At 33.9% G+C, this 11512-nt stretch overlaps 1 protein-coding gene and 1 pseudogene across 9 annotated transcripts in view; one reads left to right on the plus strand and one right to left on the minus strand.

The window, feature by feature from the left end:
• The window catches only part of DST (dystonin), a 404042-nt gene that overhangs the window by 9512 nt on the left and 383018 nt on the right, over positions 1–11512 (plus strand). The gene's annotated exons all lie outside the window — the stretch shown is intronic.
• Positions 5089–6028, minus strand: LOC120594911 (nucleophosmin-like; annotated as a pseudogene).

The following is an 11512-nucleotide window of genomic DNA, read 5'->3' on the forward strand; positions in this document are numbered from 1 at the left end:
AACAAAAGTTTTAGTATTTAATGTTTTCATTTCAATTTATAATCTGAAAAAAATCAGTGTTAAGTGTATTCTGAATTATCTTATAACCAATTTACCTTATCACTAGTATTGCTATCCAGTTCCAATGCCTGAATTTCTGTTTTGTTTATAATCAGACTATTGCTAAGTGGTATTGCTTTAACTGTCATGATCTTAAGAGAAAAAATTAGGGGCAATTTTAATGTGTAATCTGTGTGTTCATGTCTGAGAGCTAAATGGTGTGCTTTGGCAATCTTTGTTCAACTAGTTTTGAGAAATGTGTTGGTGAATTTAAATAAAGAGCATCAGAAATGCCAACTATCAAGGTAAATATAAAATACTATTTTATTCCTCTTAATTTTTTTAAAAAAATATATAATTGTTTAAAGCACAAATTATAACATCATCTTGTAGGGTTTATAAAACAGGTAGGTATATGACAGCTATAGTGTACAGAAGTACAGGAGAATAAATGAACTTCCTATATGATTGTAAGGTTTCTACATTTTATATGAAGTGGTGTATTAACTCTAAGTATAATGAAAAGTTAAGGATGCATATTTTAATTCCCAGAGAAACCAATGCAAAATAATGCATAATAGACAAACCCAAATTAAATTCTAAAAAATATCCAAATAATTCAAAGAAGGAAGGAACAAGGGAACAAAAGAACAACAGCAATGACGAAAAAAACAAACAAACAGGCAGACTGAAAATAAATAAGATGGTAGACTTAAATCCAATCATATTAATAACTACATTAAATATATATATATATATTTTATATATTCACTTTGTAACAATTACACAATCAGAATGGCATCCAGGAAAAAAAAAAAAGCAACAAACATTTTCTTTCTCACTCCCTTGTAGGTCTCTGGCTGATCTAGGCTAAGCAAGGCTAGGATAGGCTTTAAATTGTTGTTTGAAACTAGGTTTTCCTTACATTTTCTTTATCCTCTTTAAAGCAGCTATTACCTCAAGCCTTTTTTCTCACCATGGAATTCAACATTCGAGACTGTCCATTTCCAGCAAGCACATCTCATGCCTTTGCCTGAATTAATAGAGATGATAAGTGAACAGGGTTATTCTTTGGTGAAAAAATTTGAATAAATATGAAAAGTTAGAAGACATTAGAAATAATGTTCCATCTATAAAATATTAGTGTATTTTAAATAACATAAAATCTGAGAAAAAATTTAATTTCATTTACTGTTTAGTGTTCGTGAAGTTTTTTTCATAAAATTATTTTCTAATGTATAATTACAAAGTAATAAGACTTTATTTTATTTAAAAGTAACATTCAGACAACTCCAAGAGTCATGATTAAGATAAGCAAGTGAATGTACTCCTATAATTGCTATTTAAAGACTATGATTTTAACCTCAGTATGCATGTCACCTTGCTCATGCCTGGTCACTTTCTCGTTGTTAACAGTTTTATAAGGGAAAGATTCTAGAATTGCTATTCCAGTATTATCTTCAAAGTCTTAAATGTCAAAGTCTTTAAAACTAAGATGTATATAAATGTCCAATATTCTAGGCATTTTACATATCAGTAGATGGAACTGTTATACTGTAGGTGAAATTCTTTTATTTAGCAGTCAGGAATTTTACATGGGGATTTAGTTAGTTATTGACTGATTTTTTTAAATAGATTTTATGGAGCAACTACTTATTATATAAAATATACATGCTGCAGGGTATTAGTACTGAATAATACATACTTAGGTTATAGGCCGATTGAAAGCATTATCCTCTTAAATTCCAGTTTTATTTTTTTATTTATGTTTACACTACATTAAACAGTAATAGACTAAACACTCCAGTTAACAGAGACTATCAGAATGAATAAATAGCAAGACCTGACTATATACTATTTACAAGAGATGCACTTAAAGACCCAGTTAGATTGAAAGTAAATGGATGGAAAAACATAAATGATGCAAACAATAAGCATAAGAAGATTGGCATGGCTATATTAATATCAGATAAAATAGATAACAAGGTAAATAATATCAACAGATAAATAGTATCAACAGAGATAGAGAGGGATGTTACATAATGATAAAAGGGCTAATTGTTCAGGAAGACAATCATTAATGTGTTTGTACTTAATAACAGAGCTTCGAAATGCATGCAATAAACATTGTCAAAATTGAAGGAGAAATAGACAATTCTGTAATCATAGTTGATGATTTTAACATTCTTCTTGCAGCAATTGGTAGAATATCCACACAGAAAATCAGTAAAGATGTAGGTGATCTTAATAACCCTCAACTATCCTGACCTAACTGATATCTGTAGAACACTATCATTACATGATGCATTCACAGAGACAGACTATACTCTGGGCCATAAAAAAAATCACAATAATTTTAAATTTAAGAGGATTGAAATATAGAATATATTCTTGATTATAACAGAATCAAATTAGGAATCAGTATCTTTAGGAAAATCTAACCTATTTGGAAATTAAATAACATGATTCTAAATTATTCGTACATTAAAAAGAAGTCATAGGAGAATTAGAAAATATTTTGAACCAAATGATAATAAAAGCACAGTATCTCAAAATTGTATGATGCAACGAAAGCAGTGCATAGAGGAAAACAGCTTTAACTGCTTATATTCGAGAAGAAGAAAGGTCTAAAAACTAACAAATTTTCAACTTTAAGAAGCTAGGGATAAAACGGGTGAAACTAATAAAGATAAGAACAGACATTGATGACATAGAGAAAAGACATAGAGAAAAGACATACAATAAAGAAAATTAACAAAACCAAAGTTGGTTCTTTGGAAAGATCAACAAAGTTTATAAACATAAAGCTAGACCGATCAAGAAAAAAACCACAAATCACTGCTATGACACATGGAAGAGAGGTTATAACTACAGAATCCACAGACTTTAAAAGGATAAGAGATTATTCCGTACAACTTCATCAGAAAAATTTTGACAGCTTAGATGAAATGGACAAATATCTGTCTATAGCTCTCCAATTATTCATTCATTCATCCATCCAACCTTTGCTTATTTCATCATATCTTAGAACTGCTCTAAGTCCTAGATCTTGAATTCTAAAATATCTCTTTTGACCACATGCCTGCCTATCTGCACCTCCTCATGAACTCTTAGTGAGTTTCTTCCTTACCTCATCAGGACTTACAGTCCTAAATCTTCCCTAGGTTTCAGCTTGTCGACACTTTAACTTCACTTCGCTTGCCTTTCTGTTCAGTATGGACCCTAAACAACTAAACAGAGAAATTTTCACTGTAATTCTCACTCTGCAGTTAGTTCCTCTGCACAATGACTTTGACAGTTCCCAGACCTGAGTCAAACTCATTGACTGCTTTTCCATTCTTATGCCTAGGAAGCTTATTCTTAAAACCCAGATTTTTAGTATGTTGTGTTATACAACAGTCATATTTCTGTCTTTTTAATGTATCAATTAGCTGAAGCTTTGTAACAAACCACTTAACTAATTAGCTCACAATTCTGGGGATTGGCAGTTTGAGCTGTGCCCAGATGAGGGTTGTTCTGATCTGAGCCAGGCTTGGCTCATCACAGCTGGAACTGCCTCAAGTGTCTTTAGTCAGCCTCTGACTGACTCATCGTTTTCCTCTACTTGGACTCTCCTCTTCCAGTAAGGCAACCCTGGTTGGTTCATATGTGGTTAGATTCATATTCCAAAAGCAGCAAGAGAGGAGGGGGATGATGCCTCTGGAGGTTTAGGCTCTGAACTCTTAGAGTACCTCTGCTCATACATTGTTTTGGCCAAAGCAAGTCTCGGAGAGTGAGGGAAATAGATTCATGATGGGAGGAGTTGCATAGTATTGTGGCCATTTTTGCAATCTATTATAGATAATTTTTGTCTCTTGTTTGTTGCTATCTACTGTCCTCAAAGAACTCATTTTAAGCTTTTTTCTACTGTTTTCCTTGGACGATCTTTACCAATATCTTGGTTTTCATGTACATGGTCATTACTTCCACCTGAAATTTTGAGGTCTAATTTAATTTTTCAACATTTTTTCGAGATGTAATTTCCAGTTTTAGAATATTTTCCATTACCCCAGACAGATTTCTCATGTCTGTTTGCAGTCAATCCTGTTCTCACCCCTTGCCCCACAAAACCACTGATCTACTTTTAGTATCTATAGATTTGCCATTTCTGGACATTGCATGTAAGTGGAATCATATAATGTGTTGTCTTTTGCATGTGGCTTCTGTCATGTAGGTTAAGTTTTGAAGTTCATTCATGGTGTAACATGTATCATGTTGTAGCACATATCAGTATTTTGTTCATTTTTATTGCTGAATAGTGTTCCATCCTATGAGTATACCACTTTGTTTATCTATTCATTGATGGACTTTGGATTTCCTCCACAATATTTAGCTATTATAAATAATGCTGCTATGATATCTGCTTAAAATCTTTATGTGGATATATGTTTTCATTTATCTTGCGCAGATATCCAGAGTAGAATTTCTAGCTTGTATTGTAAGTTTATGTTTAATTTTTAAAGAAATTGTCAAATTGTTTTCCAAAGTGACCGTACAATTACAGCATTCTCACCAGCAGTGTATGAAGTTCCAGTTTTTCCTTATCCTTAGAAATACTTGTTATCTTCTGTCTTTTTTATTATAGCTATTCTATAATAGCTATAGTTTGAAGTGGTATTTCTGTAGTTTTAAGTTGCATCTCCCTTATGACTAATGATTTTGAGCATTTTTCATGTGCTTATTAGCAGTTCATAGATCTTGTTTGGTGAAATGTTCAAATCTTTGCCCATTTTTACTTTAACTTAATTTTATATTTTTACTTTATTAAAATATTGAGTTCATTTTACATGTATGTTTTTGTCTCCCCAGCATTTTCATTTGTCTGACCACCATTGCTAGTATGTCCTATTATAACATTCCTTACATATTTAAAACCAAGCAAAGGATGGAGTCCCATCTTTAAAAGCTCAACAAACATTTTGGACAACAGCAATGGAACCTAAATAACATTGATCAGATGCAGTAAGAAAAGTTCTCTGCATTATGAAAAGGACAGCCAGATATCAACTGTTACAGAAATGAAATAAGATAGAAAAATTTAAGTTAAATTATTTTCTTGAAGAGACTTCCTTTACTGCTGGAAATCTTGAGTAGCCTCCTGTTCAGTTACCTGGAGCTATTTTTCACATAATTGATGACCTTAGCTTCCACTTTGGGGAAGTCACTTTTTCTATACTTGTTTGCATTTTTGCTTTAATGTCTTTTACTGAACTAGGTCCTTTCTGTGTTTTTCTGCCCTGTTTCTGATGATGCTGTGTTTTTCTGTTTTTGAAAGATTCTTAATCTATTGATCTTGGTGTTGATGGTTTGAGGGTTTTCTTTATTATTATTATTCTAGTTTGATTTTTTTGGGTGCATTTTTGTCTGCAGTGTCTCATATAGATTTCTTTATTGGTCCTTTCTCTTTAGTTTTCTCATCATCAGAGTCATTTTCTTCATCTCCGTCATCTCATTTTTACTAGCAGCGAGTTTCACTTTTTCCTTTGGAAACTTGCTACCATTTCCGGGAGGAGATCACTTTCCAAATATACTTAGGAGTTTCACATCCTCCTTCTCTTTATCTTCTGACTGTGCATCTTTTTCCACAGCTGCTAAGTGCTGTCCATTAATATGCACAGGCCCTGAACCACACACAACCATAAGACCATAGATGTTATTTCAAAGCCTGCAAGGGAAAACAAACTGTTGGCTTTACAGACATTTTCAGAATTGCCAGCGTTACTTTAATTGGGCTGCCTTCATAATTCAGTGCCTCTGCTTCAACAATGTGCAATCTATCCTTTGCACCAACCCCTAAACTGACCATTCTTAAAGATAACTGATGCTCATTTTCATCTTTACCCACCTCAAAGTGATCATTTTTGTCAGACTTTAGTTCGTAACCGACAAGATTGTTCTGGAGTTTTAGGGAGCTCATGTCCATGTCCATTGACTCTTTCATGGGTGGTGGCACACACTGAAGTGGGGGAGAAGGTGGACGGAGATAAACAAATACTGTTCTAGAGAACAGTTGCACAGCAGAATCATACCAGGACTAATCTTTGCCCATTTGTAAATTGGGTGCTCTGTCTTCTTATTGAGTTGCAAGTTTCTTTTATATATTCTAGATACAGTCCTTTAACAGACACATGATTTACAAAGGTTTTCTTATAATCTATGGTTTGTCTTTTCATTTACTTAATGGTATTTTGTAGCTGCAAAAGTTTTAAATTTTTATTAAGTCCAGTTTATCAGTTATTTTCCTTTATGGATTGTGTTTTTTCGTGTCATATCTAAGAAACCATTGCCTCACTCAAGGTTATGAAAATTTTCTGCTATGTTTTTCTAGAAATTTTACAGTTCTAGTTCTTATATTTAGTCTATGACCCATTTTGAGTTTTTCTGTTCTCTGGGTTTGTGAATTATTGGTATTCTATTAAATATTTAATTGAGTTCATCAGTGAACTTATTTGAGGCTTGTGCTTTCTTTATAGGAATATTTTAAGTTACCAATTTAAAGTTTAAGTATTCAGTTTCTTTACTTTTTATATGCCTATTCAGATTTTCTATTTCTTCTTGAGTCAGTTTGGTAATTAGTGTCTTTCTAGGAATTTGTTCATTTCATCTAAATTGTTTGATTTGTTGGTTTAATAGTATTCCCATTTACTCCTTTTAATTTCTGTATGGTTGTTCGTACTTGATTCCTTTTTGTTTGACTAGCTAGAAAGTTGGGGGCTTTGTTATCCTGTTCTGCTGCACGCTTCTCTGACTATACTTGCTTCCAGGGCCAAGTGGTAGGAAGAGAGAAGGTAGAGTGATGGGAATTTGCCCCACTCTCTTGGGATCAGAGAGGACGGTTTCCTTCCTAAGAACTTTGGTTCCCCTTCTGTTGGGAATTCTAATGTCGTTGCCTGTGTGATTGCTTGAAGGCTAGAACTTAAGAGAACTCAGAGAAGAGAAAAATGGGGAATTTCTGTACTCTGCATCTTTAAGAATTCCTTTTTCTCTCTCCTCAAGACAGAATAAGGGGCTTCTCCTGGAGTTTTCTCTGTCTGAGCCTCAGTACCGAGCTCTAGGTTTCAGGCTGTGCTGCCATGTTACATTCAGTCTGGGGTATACTGGAGGTAAAAATGACAAACTCACTACTTGTTTGGTAGAACTTCAAATTCTGGCCTTTAAAAAAACTTCAAGTCTATTGCTACTATTTACTTTTCAGAATCTTCTAATCTTCATTCTGTTCCTTGTATAGTTGTGTTCATTGGGAGACATTTTACTTAATTGTAACTTTATTGTAACTAGAACCATGATCTGTTTTTAATTAGTCTATCCCCCCTCCACCTTAAGCTCATTGCTTTTTTCTTTTTACTTATTTACTTTTCAGAAAATCTTGTAGCATTTTGCAGTCTATGCTGACATACATGTGTGTTGTTGGTATATGTGAGTATTGCTACACATAACTCATGCAATACTGAATATTCAGGTTATTTCATTAGTATACAGAATTTTTAGAAATCTAACCTCAATACATTTTCATTTGAAAACTTTTTTCTTTTTTTTCTCCAATCTCATTATTCTTCAGATTTTCTGGATTTCCCTCCAATTTCTGAAAACCATATAGATTGATTACAGAACTACCTGTGGGTTTTGCAGAAAACATATACATTTAATCATATTTACTGATGTTATTTACAGAGGGTAGAACTCTCACATTAAGAAGTAGGCCATTAAGTTTTAAATAACTGACCAACTCTGAATAATCATTAACAAATATAAGTAAATTCCTGCCACTACACTCTGCAGTGAGTTGCATGAAGGAGGCAGCAGGCATTTTCAAATATTTTAGACAGATCTAGGAGGTAACTGCCTCTTGTTCTGAAGGCACTGTAGGGCATCCTAAAGGAATTGCAAATATATTTGGGAAGATTTGGTGAAATTGTCAAGCTTTTTAAAAGTGATGCAGTGTAATAGAAATTTTCAGTACAAATAGAAACTTAATATCTTAAAAATCAGATAATAATCAGGACTAATTTTTACTATTCTGAAGTCTTTTTGCAAGATCTTAACTTTTGGGGGGCATTTTGAGAATCTGATGAAAGTTATAGTGTATATATTTCTAGAAAAATTAAGACATACCTAGGACATTCTTTGGCATGTACTTCCAGGTGCCTGCAGGGGCCCGCTATGCTTATCTGTGGATTCCTAGGGTAGAGATAAACCCCTATTAAGAACTCCTTGAGTGAGATGACCAGATATCCTATCTTGTTAGGACTGGCATCATTTTTGAAAATCTCTTCCAGATGGAAATTTGCCTTGGGTAATGCTTTTGGCATGGCAGATCGAGTTTTAGTTCCCACCATGGTTCAAGTGTGAGATGTTGTAGATGACGTTCTGTAATTTACCTGTGATAATTAGAGAAATAGTCATTCATAAAGTTGTCTCCAGTCCAGTCTACTACTTGAAATTCCAGCTCAATTTTTTTTTCCTGCTGCATAGTGGTAGGAGGTATCCTTCAGGCTGATGTGTTCCAAGTTCATTTGTTTAACAGTGAAGAAGTGTGTATTCAGAAATATGTGGGGGCTACAGAAACTCCCTGGGGAGATTCTTCTCAGCCTCCCTTCACCATGTTGCAGTGATCGGGCCTTGTGAGAAGCCCAATGATGTAAAGGATGGGATCCTGACCAAGTGGAGTGGTATGGCGGACAGAATCCTGACTTACATCTTAAAGACCTAGGGGCCAGCCCTGTTCCTTAGCTTACCTTGGGTAAGGAACTTAATATTCCCAAGATTCACTTTCTTTTTGGGCAAACTAAAAATAGCCATACCTGTTATATCTTTTTACAGGTCATTGTGAGAATCAGTGAAAATAATATATATGATCTTTAAAAATATGTAAGCCTATTAAATTGAAAGATAAAGAGACACATAGCATAATAGCTATGACAGAATGGAACCTTCATTCATTCAGCATGCATTTATTCATTAGTAAATACCTATAGTCTAACATGCACAGGGCATCTTTAATCCTATGTTTGTAGTTGGAAATACGGCCCTTCATTTCTCAAATACTTTTTAGAATCTCCTCATCTTGTACAGAAAAGAGAATAAAAGGAAGTTTAGTGATACAGAATGAGGAAGTCAAATGATTTGTTTAATAGTTAAGTTGGAAAAATCAGTATAATTGAGTAGTTTACATTAGCTCTTAAAATGATAGTTAAAGGAAGCAGGATGATTTTAGGTTCTTCTGAAAATAGTGAGATCTCATCCTGCCCCACATCCTGTCCTGGAGATGACCTAGTTATGGAGCAATGATAATAGCTGCCATTTTCTGAGAGCTTTCCTATCTTTACATATGTCCTATCTCATTTAATCATCATTTGCCCCAAGGTCGCGTGGCTCCAGAGCTGAAATTTCAACTTTGGTCCTTTTACCTGCACAGTCCATTCTCATAACTATGGAGAAGCGGAAAAGTGGGGCTGAATTACAACCAGCTGGACTGGCATTTACCTTTTCTAAAGTTCATAAGGATCAGTGTTAATTTACATTCTTTAACCTTGAAAATGCAGAATAACCTTTGGGCTTGCTTTTTAGGACTTTAGTAGTAATTGTCATCTGAAAACAGGGTAGAGACTCACATGGGATCAAGTGTTAGCTTTAAGAAATAAGGTTTTCAGAACTCCACTTTTTAATCTTTGAAATCCTTAAAGAAATGAATTTCCAGTATTTAATCTATTTTCTAAGAGTTCCTTTTTCAAACATATTGGAATGTACATTTCTGAGTTATCAGAAATATGAAACAATACGATTATTGTAACATGTAAATACAGTGCATTTTCTTTATTATTATCAGAAAGGAAAATGCGCTGGTGTTTTCTATAGATGCAGTGTGTTTGTCAGGCTGAATTTCTTCTCGGTCTCCTGTCTTTTCCTAAGCTGGAGTCTGCTGGTTACAATACCAACTGATGTGGCAGAACAGAAGAAACCAAAGGCTAAATTTTAAATAACATTCCTAGTTGTTTAGACTTTCTTAAAATATTTAGAATACTTAGCTATATGTCTGAATCATATGCTGTATGGGGTGGGAGGTAAAATGGGAAATTTTGGCTGACTACTACTCTATGCAATTTCTCTAGAAAATAATGGACTCAAGCATGCCTGGAGCTATTCTCTAAGAAACTATGGCAACAGGCCTTGTAATTAAAGCTGAAGTAGTGTGTGTAGCTTAGAAAAACAGATACTGCCAACTGATAGGGAGAGTGTATGGGAATAATCCAGAAAACTAAAAAAAAAAAAAAAAAGATTTTTTTAGATGTATTTGGTAACTTTATTATCTATATCATTCAAAGAAATAGGAAACTCTTTTAATGGATATCAGTATTTGTCTTTGGAATATAATTTTTTTAAAAAAGACAACATAGTTTCCTATATAGCATAGGGTATATAGTCAATATTATTGTAACAGTTGTGTGTAGTGCCAGATGGATGCTGGGGTAATCGGGGGGATTACTTCATGGATTGTATAAATGTCTAACTTTTTAAATTTTAAAATAAAAATAAAAATAAAACCAAAATACAATAAAATGAGTGTTTAATAAAAAAAAAGAAAATATAGTTTCCTAATTAAGTTTTTTAAGGTTAATATTCAATTTAACTTATGTTTCCTGAGTACACAATACCTGACAATTAGGAAGGCCAGTAGAGCTATCCTCAATGGCAGAGGACAACCAATTTAGGATAGTCACAAAATGGATGATCTTTCCATTTTGATAATGGAGACTGTGTAAAATGCAGTGGTAGGCTGATGATCAACAAATAGTGAACTGTTCCCCTCTTGAGCTGAAACATTTATGGCCAATATGCTAGAACTTATGAACTCAGAGCATGCCAACAGGTAATATAAAAAAACTAAAATAAATAGAAAAGCAAGAGTTGCCATTTTTCTTGGATCAAAATAGGTGTTATGCTAACAACCCCAATGATGAAGAGATTTTATTACCTCCTTTACCAGAGAGAATTTGAGTTTATGCCTATTGTTTTAGTATCCTGTTGGATTAGTGCCCTCATTCACTCTTAAAAATGTACCTGTTTGGAGGATAAATGATAGGGGCAATAGCTGTAAAGATGAATGGAAACTAGTGAAATAAAATGTGATGGTTACAAATATAAAGCTCATAAGCCAGAGCCTGTGCGCAAACTGGCTCTTACAATAGTCTCTTATCTGGTCTCCTTGGCTCTGGCTTCCAGTTCCCCTTTATTGTACTATTGGCAGAGTTAGCTGTCTATAATCAGGTCTGATCTTCCACTCCTTCTGCTTGCTTCCAGGATTAGTATACCCTTTCTCAGGCTCAGCTCCAACATACCTTTTATGCATATGTTACTCAAATAAGGCCAAGCTGTTTGTTCACTCTCCCGTCTGTGTTTTCATGTTATTGCCGGTGGTGGAATTCCTCTACTCTGT

Source organism: Pteropus medius, unplaced genomic scaffold, assembly GCF_902729225.1.
Source record: "Pteropus medius unplaced genomic scaffold, Ma_sr-lr_union100, whole genome shotgun sequence".
NCBI classification, from domain to species: Eukaryota; Metazoa; Chordata; class Mammalia; order Chiroptera; family Pteropodidae; genus Pteropus; species Pteropus medius.